This window comes from Lepidothrix coronata, unplaced genomic scaffold (genome assembly GCF_001604755.1).
Source record: "Lepidothrix coronata isolate B3197 unplaced genomic scaffold, Lepidothrix_coronata-1.0 Scaffold181, whole genome shotgun sequence".
Taxonomy (NCBI): Eukaryota; Metazoa; Chordata; class Aves; order Passeriformes; family Pipridae; genus Lepidothrix; species Lepidothrix coronata.
The window spans coordinates 1,577,352-1,592,539 of record NW_016690361.1 but is presented as its reverse complement, the minus strand read 5'-3'; positions in this window follow the sequence as shown (position 1 = coordinate 1,592,539).

Here is a 15,188-nt window from a genome sequence, read left to right as displayed (position 1 = left end):
TACTTCTTCTAACATCATCAGGAACAAAATTTACATTTGAAGGCCCTCCTCCATTTACAGAGTAGGTGCTGTGGCATGAGGAGAGGGATAGTGCAATGTCACATTCTGCAGTTCACCATCTCATTTCATTGGAAGGAAGAAATTAAGTCTTATCACTGTGTGAAAGCCTCTCTCTTCATGACATCCTGGTTGTCAGTATGTGTGAACAGATGTCAGATGCTCTCCCCAGAGTGGGCAAGGTTACTGCTCCTGTCCTTTCACAAGAGGATACTTTCCAAGACTGTTTTTCTGCATGTCTGTGCACCGGCCTTCTCTCTGAACTCTCTCAACAGCTATTAAAAAGCAGTTAAACAAAGTTCTCCAGCTGAGACCAAGCAGGTCTGTTGCTGAACAGAATTCCTCCACCACAACATTGCTTTTAGAGAGAGAAAGAAAGAAGCTAGTTCAGGGCAGATAGAGACAACAGCAACCTGGCAGACTAAAAAAAAAAAAAAAAAGTATCCATCTTGTTTTGAATCTTTTGCTCTTTTGCACCTTCATGCAATCTTTCATGGGAGGATTTTTTTCCTCACTATCTAGTTTCTGGAATTTTAGAGGTTCATTGTTTGCTGAGGCCTCTTTATGAGACCAGTATCCCAGCAGAAATTTCTGTTTGGTTGTTAAACTTGTTATGACAGAGTAAAGGGTCAAGGAGCTAGACTGTCCCCACCTGGGAAAGGTGGTTGCTCTCAGGAACCATTTAAATAAATCTGCGCAATCTGGGAGAGAGAGGACATTTTTTAATAACTGGCTGCACATTAAATTCTCCTGTAGCAATCCACTACCCCCTTTCTACTGGTCTAGGTCTTCAATTTCTGATGTAAATATATTCATGGCCATTTGTGTTGTTGTTTTGCTTCAATTTATATAGCTCTTTCCAGCTCTGATGTTGCCCTTTTTATATTCCTAGAGAGGAATCATATCTTATCTAAGGCTTTGTTTTGCTGGGTTAATAACCTGAGCTCTTTGACTTTTTTTTTTTTCCCCAATAATTCTTTTATACCATCCCAGCATTTTTCCCAACTTTTTTGTGAAAATGAGTATCAAGCTAATGTATAACATTCCAAATTAGAATTTACCATTGACATCAGTGCCAGTGGCAGTAATGCCTACCCTCTTTTTGCATTATGCAATTAATCCTAAATTGCATGATTTGTCATAATGAAATCATCTCCAGTGTTGACACCTTTGATTAGGGTCAACCATATAAGCAGTTAACCTTCGTCTCCTTCCGGTATTAGTAAACCAACTGGTAACAAGAATTCTTGTTATGAGCCCCAAAGGGCAGTAGTTCACATTTAACATTATACCTGCTATTCTCATTCCTCCTTATCAGGCCTGAAGGATGCTTATATTATCATGGGCATCTCACAATAAAAGAGAAGACATGCTTATTCCCATGAGAAACTTGTAAACTTATTCAAAACATGACATTATTTGATGGTACCAAAACTGAAAGAGGGTAGTCTTAGATTAGATATTAGGGAGAAATTCTTTATTGTGAGGGTGATGAGGCACTGGAACAGGTTGCCCAAAGAAGCTGTGGATGCTCCATCCCTGGAAGTGTTCAAGACCAGGTTGGATGGAGCTTTGAGCAACCTAGTCTAGTGGAAGGTGTTCCTGCCCATGACAGAGGGGCTGGAACCAGATGATCTTTAAGATCCCTTCCAACCCAAACCATTCTATGTTTTTATGACTGAGGCTGAGGTAAATAAATAAGCTCTCCTTATAGCTCAGAAAGACTAATACATAGCATGATGGGATTACTAATTTTTTAATTTCATTACTAAACCAAATATTTTTTTATTGATATTTGGCAGCAAAAATAGCTGACAGAATGCTGGAAATCATCAGAAAAGATATTCAGAATAAGACAGGGGATATTGTTTCACCACCATATAATAGCTTCTAGCATTCACATCTTGGGTCCTGAATGCCATTCTGGTCTCTACATATCAAGGACAGTGTGGAGAAGGTATTAGGAAAACAGCTGAGATGATTAAGGGGATGTAGTAGTTGCTTTATGAGAAGAAACTATAAAAGCTGAAACTCTTCAAACAGGATACAAAAAAGCTGGGGTGGGGTACATGGTTAAGCTTTCAGAAACTGTGAAGATATTGGATAAGCTGAATGCAGAACAGCTTTTTAACAAATTCCTTGGTATCAGAAATATAGGGAGCTCGGTGAAACCAGGGGGAGTCTGGTTTAAAACAGATGAAACAGTACTTTTTTTTCACTTCAAAGACAGGGAATTGCTGTACTTACTGCAGTAGTCTGTGTACAGACTATCAGTAGGTTCAAAATAGATTAGATAAATTTGTGGACATCAGGTCCAAATAGATAAAATTACTCAGAGCCATAGAGAGTCAAATTTTTAACAACTCCAGATACAGAGGATCCATAATTTCTCAGGGTTACCTGGTCCAGTGTTTGACTACCTTTGCATTGGAAGAGGTTTTTCTAATCTTTAATGGAAATTTTTCATGTTTCAGCTCGTGTCTGTTGCCTCTGGTTTCATCCCCATTCACCTCTGAGAAGAAGGTGACTCCATCTTCTCAGTACTTTTCTGTGAGATAACTGAACATAGCAGTAAGATGCCCCACTAAGCCTTCTTTCTACAGGTAGAACAAATCCAGGTTTCTCATCCACTCCTTATATGTCTTGTGATCCAGCTCCCAACCATATCGATGGCCCTTCATTGGTCTTGCTGCAATATGTCCATATTTTTCCATTGTTTATTTTAAAGAAACGTGTTAATTTGAAGTGGTAGTATTTTGAACTGGTGTTTTCCTTTTTTTGTCTTTTTATAAAACTCAAAAAGTTTTTAAATCTGGAGAGACAATAATATCCTACTCATCCCCAACACTGAAGTATATGACATCTGATCACTGATATTCTACAATTTGGGTTTTCAACTTGAGAGTGCTATAACTCTCCAAATATTCAAAGTGACATTAGAAAAATATTCTTCTTCCACCTTTAGAAATAATATCATAAACATTGTCAAAATTCATTAAGTTTAAAGGGCGGGAATGTCTAATCTCTGCATAAGGGAGAGGATGAAAGCCACGTGCTCCAGAATTTTAATGAGAATTCCACAGTTGATTTAAGCTGGTGGTTCCAGCAATGGAAAAGTTCCAGGTATTAGCTACATCTCCTGTACAGACTTTCCTCTTTTTACTTTGCAGGCAGAAATCCAATGTGTATCTTAGACAATGAACTGCTGATATTTCTGGGATGAAGGCTGCAGTAATGATGGTACAGTCAGTCCACTGAAGTCAGCAGAGAAAACACATTTAATTGTCCCATGAAATCTAGGAGCCGAATGTAGTTCCTAAGGTGCAAATCTCTATTGTACATACCTTAAAGAATGTAGCAGCTTGCAGGTTTTCCTCCCCCCAAACCAGCAAAAAGTCTGATATCTGCTATGTATTGATTTACTCCACTGCTCCTAGACTGAATTGGGTAATAGCTTGCCATTAGCTTGCAGTTCATCATCTGGTGGCATCTAATCAATAGATCAAGTGGTAGCTGCAGTTAATCTTATTTCTACATATCAATGTACAGATCAGTACAGACTTTTGTTTCTTTCTCTTCACCCTCTTCAAGACTGATCCAAGAATTCCCGTTCTTGATGGCAGGATGGATCCAAAAACCTGCTGCATTCCCTCCTTCCCCTTCTGTGGTTTCCCCATAACCAGAATGGAGCAATTCACATTGATATCAAAATTCAGATTTAATCTTAATCCAGACTCAATCTTCTTTTTCTCCCCTTCCTTCTTTTCTCATTTCAGACATACCATCAGCTCTTCTGTACCTGACTGGCACATTAGGGAATTTCTGCCCCTGCTTCTCATCAGATGCCACTTGGTTTCCTCTGCCCAGCTCTTTTGTGGAGCCTCTCCAGTCCTCTCTCTGATGGTTTCACACAAACCTCTACTTGAGCAGTTTTTTGCCCTTCCTTTCATGAAAACACGTAGGCTTTCTCTTATAAGCATTTTTGTTCTGGACTGCTCTTTGATGTTCCTGACTTTCTCATTTAGCTACCTGTACAAGACTTAATCCATAGAATTATAGAATCATAGAATGGTTTGAGTTGTAAGGGACCTGAAAGATCACTTAGTTGCAACCCCCCTGACATGGGAAGGGATACGTTTGCAGCCCAGAAAGCCAAATGTGTCCTGGGCTGCATCAGTAGAGGTGTGGGCAGCAGGTCGAGGGACGTGATTCTGCTCCTCTGCTCTGCTCTGGTCATATGCCACCTTGAATACTGTGTCCAGCTTGGGGGTCCCCAGCACAGGACTTGTTGGAGCAATTCCAGAGGAGGCCACCAAGATGATTAGAGGGATGGAGCATGTCTCCCATGAGGAAAGGCTGAGAGAATTGGGATTGTTCAGCTTCAAGAAGAGAAGACTTCAGGGTGAACTAATTATGGCCTTCTAGTACCTGAAGAGAGCCTACAAGCAAGATGGAGAGAAACTTTTTACAAGAGCACGTAGTGATGGGACAAGGGCGAATATCTCATATGGTTCAATAATTTTGTCTATTTTTCTAATGCTGTGTGTAAATGAACTGGTGCATGTGGTACAGCAGCACCCCTGCAGTCACAGTACCCTGAAGGTTCAGGTCATGGATAGATCTGACTCGTGTATGCTGGCTTTCACTCCAGGGAAAACAGGGGATGTCAGGGTGAAGGAGCTGCTGTGTGTGCCTGCCCTTTGCCCAAATCCAAATTTCTGGAGCTCATATTACAGCCCAAGGAGACTGGAAGTGCTCCAAGGTGCCCCAGCTTGGACACAGCCTAAAAGACAAGAAAAAACAGGGATATTGTTATTTTGTTTTTGTTACTTATCTGTACTTGGACCCAATTCAGACAAAATAGGAAGAAAACACAGGGCTGTGTTTTGTTACCTGCTTTGCAAGTCACTACTTTTAGTAGTGATACATTCAGATGTATTACACAAAGCAAAGAAATAATGTTCCTAGAAATAACTGTGAGACCTCTCAATGAGAATATAAATTAAAAAAGAAAAAATCAAAATGAAGAAAAAGACATATCTTATCTAAATTTGACATTTACGAATCATCAGCTTCAGATTTACATTTGACAGGTCTGTATAGATACAACAGAAAAAAAGAATCTTTCACTGAGGAGGAACTGAGGCTAAAAAGTATTATAGAAAATCCATATGAGTCACATAAAATGACATTTGGACCTACAAATGTGTGGTGTGGGCAAATTAACTGAGGACACTTGGCACAAGTTTTGAAATGACAGAAAAATGAGATGAGAGGAATGCAGTGAAAAGAAGGAACTGAACAGCAATTGTTGTGCTTGCTTTGGAATGGGCTGCTAGCTAGTGAGAAAAATAATGGATATGGCTCAATAAATTACTGAGTTTCAGATGATTTTTGCAGCTGGGGTGGTGACATAAACCACTTGTCACCAGGGCTCTTTTCCTTGATTTGTAACCTGGTCACCCATCCATCTCCAAACATCACTTTCTTTATAGTGTACGCTTCCAAAATTTTGCCCCTCAAAACTAGGGAAGTCATTGGAAAAACAAAGAAAACTATAGAGTTCTTTCAAGAACTAATAGTTTTATCTTGTGTGAGTCAGCTTGTGTGGGAGTTGAAGATCTTTGTAGCACATTTGTTAACTCTGTGCAGCTAGTGAAGTTTAGTGTTTAAATGAATGCCTGTGAAAGTTGTCTCATCCAACTAAATCAATTTATTTCAAGTCTTTACAACAAATCTGTTCTTACAATCTCTTTGGTATTGAGTTAAATTTCTCAGTGTAAAATGAATTGCTTATCAGATTTTGCATATTATGAAAGCTGTACCCACAGTTTCCAGGCTTGAGAATATTAATTGGTGGAATTTAAAGATGAATACAGATGGTAAGCCTATTAATAAATGATGGGTAGGGAAGTACACATAAATTCTTAGAAAAATATTATATATGGAGTGTACAGTGTAGTTTAAGATGAGCACAATTTTCATCCCCTAGGAATTTTTATATATACTTGCAAATTATACCCAATATATGTATGTAATAGAAAAGAACAGCTCTGCAGCAGGATGGAATTGCTCACTTTTAGTGAAACACAGAAATAGTCTCTTTAAGATAGAGTATTAAACAACAGGTAGAGAGAACATCTCTTGGCTGAGGATAAGGGGAAAAAAAATTTAATCAAACACAGTGTCTCTCTATCCAGCGTAACACTGTGAAGAGGCAGTCCTGTAACACCCATGTGTGTACTCTCAGAGCTTGGTGCAGATGCGTATGTGTTTTGCAAGGATTTATGGGCTGTGACAGAGGCAGTGCAACATTTTATGAGAGTACTGTGAGTACCAGGACCACCGACCGACCTCATGGCGATGCCACAGCTCTACGTGGTTGTGACGTTGGCCCCAGCTGGGGTGCATGTGGGTAAGTGGGGCTGTCAGAAGCTGATGGCAAAATGGCACTTAAAGAAGTCTACTTTGCAGCAGGATTTGTATGTGTAATCCAGGGAAAATAAAAAGCTGCTGTGTTACTGTGATGGTGTAAACATGTGTAGAGCCTCCTGGCTCCTGGCACGTAACGTACACCACAGCTTTAAGAGAAGAGTACCTTGTGGGCAACCTGGGGTAGGATCCAACCCATATTGCTCTCCTCACAGTACTGCAGACTCTTAAAAGTTACACAGTGACTTGTACTTCTGTGATGCAGATAACAGTAAGGTCTTGAGTTTAGCTGCTAAAAAAGAAGCCTTTCCTTACTGAAATGTCCTGCAGATGTTAATCTGGGAGATGAAATTAATAAATTAAAACTAGTCAAATGGAAGATTTATAAAAATGATTCTAAACCCCACAAAATGTGTTAGGCAGTGATATTACGAGTGAAAAAATCTGCAAGATCAGCTAAACTGTCTATAAACCACACTCTAACTGCATCACTGTTGTTCCAGTCAGAGAAACTGTGGATGGAAATAAATACTAACATGTTATGAATAATAAATGGTTCATAGCCTTTCCCGAGTATCTTTCTAGTATTTCATTTAGCTGGGGAAATGGTATCTGCTGCTTTAACTGCAGTCACTCTTCTGAAGCTGCTGTTGTCTGAGCTAACTTCTGCACTCTTTGTCTTAGTCTGATGGTCAAAAATGTTTTCAGCTGAGCCCAGACTCAAGTTATGGCTTTGTGAACAACTTAACTGAAGACTGTACTTAAGTTCATTGGCTGACCTGCTGGGAAGCAGCTCTTCAGAGAAGGACCTGTGGGTCTTGGTGGACAGCAAGCTATGCATGAGCCAGAAGTGTGCTCTTGTGGCCAAGAAGGCCAATGGTATTCTGGGGTGCACTAGGAAGAGCATTGGCAGCGGGTTGAGTGAGATCCTGCCCCTCTACCCAGCCCTGGTAGTATCTGCCTGCAAGTATCTAAAGAGGGGCAGGGGGTGACAAGAAGATGGAGCCAGGCTCTTCTGGGCAGTGCCAAGTAATAGGACAAGAGGCAATAAGCAGAAACTGATGCACAGGAAGTTCCACCTGAGGAAGAACTTCTTTGCTGTGTGAGTGACCATGCACCGGAACAGATTGCCCAGAGAGGTTGTGGAATCTCACTCACTGGAGATATTAAAGAACTGTCTGGATGCAATCCTGTGCTGTGTGCTCTAGGATGACCATGATAAAGCAGGGAGATGGACCAGATGAACCACTGTGGTCCCTTCCAACCTTACCCATTTTGTGATTTTGTGAACTTTTGGTATTGACTTGAGGGGCAGTGAGCTGATGAATAGAGGGAAGGTTGGAGGGAAAACACCTTTCATGCTATGAAAATACAGAAAAACAGATAAATATAAGTTAAATTTGATATATATTTCTTTTCTCATGAGTGTCAGTGTGTAAATTTCCATGTATATTAAAAACGTAGAACAAAGTTCTTATGACACTTCAGTTACCAAGCTCCCATTAGCATAACTGCAGCCTAAATTTTACTAATTTTCTTTACCGGTTAAAAATCTCTTGATCAAATTGAAATCACCTTTTTAAGACTCTGGGATAATCCTTCAGGAATATTTTCAGTAGTTCAGGGCTTTGGTTTGTACTGTTTTATGAACAGTCTTTTGTATTTCCTGTGCCTAATTATGCATTTTAATGAGGCTTGCCTCTGTAACTTTCATCTCCCAAAGAGATGATAATTTTCACTTAGAATAATTTTAGAATTCTTTCAGATGATTATTATTCTTTAGAATATATGATTTTTTTACTCGGGCAGTTGGAAAGACCATACTAGCAATTTATATCTGTTGTAGCCTCACACCTACCTGAGTTTAACCAAGTGAATTTTAAGTCACACTGTTAAACAATATGTGGATATCTACCTGCAAATATCCTTTCACATTGACTAAATTTGGGGTTGGATTGATAGATGCTGGTAAAAACAAAAAGATGCAAGCTATGTTTAAGTGGATCTGTCAGCATCTGCAATATACATTTGCAGTGATTCCACTGTATCAGTTTTTACATCAGTTTAAGTTTTACTGCTGAAATGTGCTTCAAGACCTTCAGCTTTTTCCAGTTTACACACAGAAGCTAACCTTCCAGCCCTATGTCTGCAGTAGCTCTGGTTCACATGGATGTCACCACTCGCAGTCTCCATCGACGAAGGTGGATGGTCCCAAGATACCAGCAGCAAAAGGTCAGGGCAGAAAGCAGGTGGTAGGGAAGATGTGGTGGTGGCTGGGCGTGATAGGCTGCTTATTGATTGAATATTACTGAGTGAAACTACAGCCAAGAAAGCTTAAAGAGCCTCCCATGAATTTTTGACTTAGAGCTGTCAATGTTTCCAACTATTTTTAATGCTTGCCTCGTGGGCACAGCTAGAAGTATGAATTTGATAGCATACAGAGGTGGTGACATGGCCTATCCCATATTGTCCTAGGTTGTGGGGGCAGAGGAAGATATTACTGCCTGGAGTCCTCTCCATCTAGGTGGGGAGCTGGAATTGGGGGTGATTGTAAGGAATACTGAGTAGTTGAGAGCAGTGACTGTGTGTGGGTGTGTGTGTTTGTTGGGGAGGGCTGGAACAGCTGGAAGCGCTGACACAGACCCTTTGTAATCCTGGTGGGATCATCATCCCTTAAATGGATTTTCATAATTGGAAGAGTATGAATAACATAAATAAAAGGTGGTGATTTACCTCGCTTTTCTCCTTGTTTGTTACTGGAGTTTTATGCTATAGTTGTGCGCCATCTCTGTTAGGAGCTGGTTGGTAGTCTGCTCATATGAATAATTGCTCCTAAATTATTGTTTTGTTGAAAAAAACTTTTATAACGAAAGCACTGAGGATGAGCGTTGTTCACTGGACTTTTTTTGGTGTGTTTCTGTGAACATATCTTTATTTTGTTTGCTTAAGGAAATGAGACTTAATATGGTAACAAGCATATACGTGTATGATGTTTGCAAAGGCATATGAATATAGGTACCATAGTGCCTTAATGTTTGTCTGACCAATTTCTGCCAAATTTAATGAAGGGATAGAAGTCTTACAGTCACCATGTGCTCATACATTCTGTAAAAAATAGAAAACCTTGTAGAGAAAAGAAGCCCTTTTAAGGACCTTGCCGAAGGGAAATCTGCTGTATTTAAAACACATCAGAGAATCCCAGTGGAAGGTTTCCCCCTTGAGATGTAAATCACTGGAGGGTTGTTAGCTCCACTACAAAAAAAGCTACTTGTTTACTCTATTCAGATAACTTCTGTCCCTTCTTCAATCCAGGAGATAATTTATTTGATAATTGTAATGCCAACTTTAAAGGGATCTTTGAGGAAGTGGAGAGCTATTTTTTTGTTTTGTTTTGGACAGTGTATAAGTCTAAATGGCAAGTCTACTTCTTTCCTTTCAAAAAGGGAAGGGAGCTGAATTAACAGGAGTTGTGTTAATATAATTTATACTGGAGAAAAAAGAAACCCAGCCCACCTTGTGTAAATAACAAGAGCTACATGGTATTGCCGTCTCCTCTCAAAAGTGACCATAAGAGCAGAGAGAGAATTGATGGAACATAGGAGTTGATGTTCTCAATTACCAGAGTGGAAATTCAGAGTAACTCAGCAATCATGCTGGAGTGCCTGAGAGGAAAATTTCAAAAGCAAGAAGAGATCTGAATGAGATCTGATCTGTGGGAAGGAGAACTCCTAAAACTGTGTTACTGTCCCACTATCCTTCTGCTACTGATCACTGGTGATGGGAGAGGATGCAGGGTAAGCATACTTATCAGCTAGGAAATATGCTTGCTTTAGAGAAGACATGCCTGAACCATCTTCAGTTTAGATACCATATGCACAGGTGCTATATATAACAAACAGCTGCTGAGAAACACCCATTCTCTGACTCAGAGAAATCATTCTGGTTCACAGAAGATATTGAATTTTATTAGTGGGATGCACCATCTCAGCCCTTCCAGTTCATTTCTAGCACAGCTCTCATTGCAGAAAATTTCATGTTGCAGGAATGGGAGTAATTTGGGAGCTTTTGATTGCAAAGAAAAATCTTAGAGAAAGTGGAAGCAGCCTGAGACTTGCCAGGGTGGATGTTTAAAACTTACAGATAGAGGTTGGAGTGAAGGCTTGAAGGAGGCCCAATTAGACCAAATTACTCAACAATGTCCAGTTAAGTTTTGAACAGCTCCAAAGCTGAAGGATCCATAAACCCTTAGGGCAACCTGGTCCAATGTTTGACTGCCCTTGTAGTGGAAGAGGTTATCCTAATATTTAATGGGAATTTTGCATGTTCCAGCTTGTTCCTGCTGCCTTTCATCACATCCCCATTCACCTCTGAGAAGAGAGTTACTAGATCTTCTCTAGTACCCTCCCGTCAGGTAGCTGAAGGTAGCAGTAATATGCCCCACTGAGACTTCTTTATCCAGGCAGATTGAAGTCAGGTTTCTCATCCTGTTCTTATGTGTCTTATGCTTCAGCCCCAACCATATTGATGGGCCTTTACTGGCTTTGCTGCACTTTATCCATGTTTTTCTTGGACTGGCAACCCCTCCTGAGCACAGTCGTCCAGATATGATCTCATTAGTGCCAAACAGAAGAAGAACCACTTGATTCAACTTGCTGTCTATACTCTTGCTAGAACAGGAGCGTTGGTGGTGTTGATGGTGTTTGTTGTACTGCTTACCAAGACGCTGAGGTCATTTTTGGCAAAGCTTGTACTAATAATAGTATTATTACATATGCATTGTAAGATTTGGCATTTGGCTTCTTTGAACTTCATTAGATTCCTACCAGCCCTTTTCTCAAACCTGCTGAAGTTTCTGCATAGCAGAGATCAACCTGCAGCAGATCAACTGCTTCACTCAGTTTGATCTCATCTTTGCATTTACTGAAAGTGCCTTCTAGGTCTTTTATAAACAGTATTGGCCCCAGTATCAATCCTCAAGGGATGCCACGAGTAATGAGTTGCTGGCTGGGCTTTGTGGCACTGATCACAACCCTTTTAGCCGGGCAGTCCAGACTATTTTCTCTTCATCAACCACTTATCCAGCCACTGTCTCAGCAACTTGGCCACAGATGATCATAAGAAAGGACTTGCTGAAGTCAATATATAAATTATCCTACTGCTTTCTTCTTGCCCACTGTGCCAATCATTTCATCATACAAAGTTATGATGTTACTCAGACAGAATTTGCCTGTGGTAAATCCATGCTGACTGTTCCTAGTCATGTTCTTTTTTTCCATGTTTTTAAACATATGTTTACATATTTGAATTGTTTCCTTGTGTTGTCTGGAGTACATACTAATTAAAGACTCATTTTTTTCCCTCATTAAATGGGATATAGTGAATCACTCTGCAGTGGTATTAGCACAAACAACAAGAAACTTTTAAGTATATTAGGAACAGCAAACCTATAAAGGGAGTCATGTTTTTTCCAGCTTTCGAAGAATTAAACAAATGGTTATGACAGATGCACAAGCTATCAAAAACCTGAATAATTTCTTTATATAGGTCCCCACTTCAGAAGGTGTCAGGATGTTCACTACGTTGATCTTACTTGTGTCAGATAAAGATGGAATTATGCCAAGGAACAATTTTTCAAAGTGGTAAAATGCCTCCAGGACTCTGTGAAAGAATATCCAGGAAATGCAAAGATACCCAGTAAGGAGGATATTGGTTAAAACTTCCAGCATTGACACAACTTGGATTGAAACTACCACTGATTAAAACCACCACACAAAGAAACAGAAAAGTAGCAAATTTGGGGATGATCCTAGAAAAAACAATAAAACTTATAATAGTTGAACTGGATTAAATGCTAGCTAGAAATAGTATAAAGCATCCAGATGACATGATATGACAGACCATGAATGATGGTTATATAAAGGAAAATCTTGCATCTGTAGAGCAAGAATATTTTAAATACTTCAACAGAAAAACAGATAAACAGAATTCATAGCCACAATTTGCTTAGATTTTAAAAGGTATTGATATCTATTGAAGTATTGAAGAAGTAAAGAGTAGCCAGCACAAACAACAGCTAACATAATTAATTTATGATTGAACCTTCCTCCCCCTTTCCTAAGGAAGAAGAATAGCTGTTGCCATTGCATTATCTTAGGCTCCATAAGAAAACAGAAGATAAGGAAAGCCAAAAAAAGCCTCCTTAGAAAGATAAAGAAAGGAATGCAGCCATTGAGGGAGGAAAAGTGACTCTGCTGAGGTAAGCAGAGGCATTACCAGTTTTAAACAATGCACTAGAAAAAAACTGTAAAAGGTGACCAGAACAGAGAACTTGCGAATGCTTTGAACTTGTGAATGCTTTGAACTTAAAGGAGTGAATCTGCATGATCTCTGCTGTAGACCGTCTCCAGATTCTCAAGACTCCCAGGACATCTGGCCAACAGACCGGTGAGAGTTTATTAACAGAGGTTACATATTACTGCTTAGGTCTGCGTAGTTGTATATGTTCCAGTAAAGCTTGTCTGTTAGAAGATGGACTTTTTAATCTCAGCTGTTGTCTGCCCACTACACACATTTATCACTTTGGCATCAGATTTGGCATTTCTGGGTGGGCTTGAAGGTTAAGTGAAGTGAGAAAGATAAGCTTCCATAGAGGGATAGAGGTCTGAAGGATCATAGTTTCCTTCTCTGAAAGTAAGGAAGGTGCAAGTGCCAAGATAACTTTGTTTTGAAATAGGAATAGTTATCTCCTCATACATTACTGCAAAATAGATTGAAAATAACTGGAAGTTAGGACTTCATGTTTCAAATGTATATTCCTCCCACTCAGTCACTATGGCATATCAGGAGGCATACTTGTGACACACCTGGTGATGCATCTGCTGTCAGGAAAGGCTGATGAGAGTCATGCATCAAACCCTGGGCTAACCAAGTGGCCACATCCTCAGCTGAACAAAGGGGTCGCAAGAAGAGGTCAGAGTCTGTCTCCATCTCTGTCTTTGATTTGGTAATAGATGAAGCAAAAGCAGTTAAAGGTCATGAGGGCTTTTTGCCTAAACCAAACCCACAGAAACCACTCTTTTTGGATGATACTGTTAAAGTAACAGAGCTAAAAAACTAGAGGGTATGTTGGTTGGTTTGTCGGTGGGCCAGATTACAATGGAGGGGGAATAGCTCATGTGGGGTATGCAATGGGGAAAGTGGGCACTAGCAAGATGATCCAGGGAAAGTTGTGGTCACTTTATGCTCAAGCTGACAGGTGGCAGCATTAAAAGACACCTTGGTGGATCAGCCACTGCTAGGATCCTGTTTCAGGTTGTGTGGTGAGGAACTGGCTCTTGATCTGGAGGAAAGGAACATGCAATAGGCAGAGAATACACCTCCTTTAGCTTCAGCATGCAAGGCTTTAAGTCTTTAAAAGATGGTTTTCTCCATCATCTCAGGTAAGAAGGACAGAGAGTTTAGACAAGATAGTATTGCAGGCACCAGATCTAATCCTTTCTGATTTAGTGGAAGAAGAGGAAAATTTGAGATGGAAAGTTGGTATGGTGTTGCAAGTCTATGGACTTAGATAAAAACTCAACAGTGCCTGAACACACACAAATCAGGTTGATAGCATTGGAGAAATTCAGGAATAAAAAAAGCCTTGACAAGATTAAAGAGTGGTGCACAATGGTCTAAGATTAGAGAAGATGTAGAGGTGTGTGTTAGGAACATAACTTATATGACCACCAGTCACATACAAAAGTAATAAACTCACTAGAGATTGTCTAGACTATGAAGCAGGTTGTGAAATGGACCCTTCTTATCCCAAACTTATAGTAGTTTCACCAATTGACTGAAGTATTTCCAACTCACGGGAAGAGAGCCAGCACAGCTGCTCAGACACTGATAGGACAGATGTTTCTCTGACAGAATCTGGCTATGACTTGGGCCTGTATGTCACAGAAAAAGTTATAAGTGATTGTGTCTGGCATTAGGATTTACATAAAGGCTTTGCATTGCTGGACATCCCCAGGGAGAACTGCTGAATGCTGAAGATGGCTCTGAAAGAAGTTGTAAAGCATCAAGGGAAAGCCTGAGAAATGAACCTCCCAATAATCCTAATGCTGGAATGAGGAACTACTGCATCTCCTGGAATAGGAGAGACTTGAGGATGCTCCATTTGTGATTAGAAGTGTGGCTGCCAAATAAATTACAAACATATGGTCCAACAAACAGATGGATTCAAGGCATGTTAAAGACAGTGTCAGCTACACACCACCAGGTAGCTAGGCATACATTAGAAACAAATGTTCAAAAGATGGATAAAGTAGCATGCATATTGCACCTGGTAAAATGAAATATTGGAGACTGAGTAACAGAGAACCAAAGGAAAAATACACATGCTGAGACTTCAGGAGATGAGACTTAGAAATGTCAACTTGGCCAGCCCCACCAGCTAAATCTAAAATAGGGAAGAAAGACCAGAAAACAATGTTCTATTTTTCAAATTCAAATGCATGAAAAGATCATGAAGCTGACTCTCATTTTGCAGAGAAATGAAAATTTAGCCTGATGGGGACAAACCTCAGTGCTGTGATAAACCTCACATCATCTCTGTCCTTGTTTGAGCAAAAGTACTTTAATATTTGTGATTTCAGGGTTTCCTTTGGTTGCTGGTAGATGTATAGCACTGAGTATACAAGGCATATGACTAAACT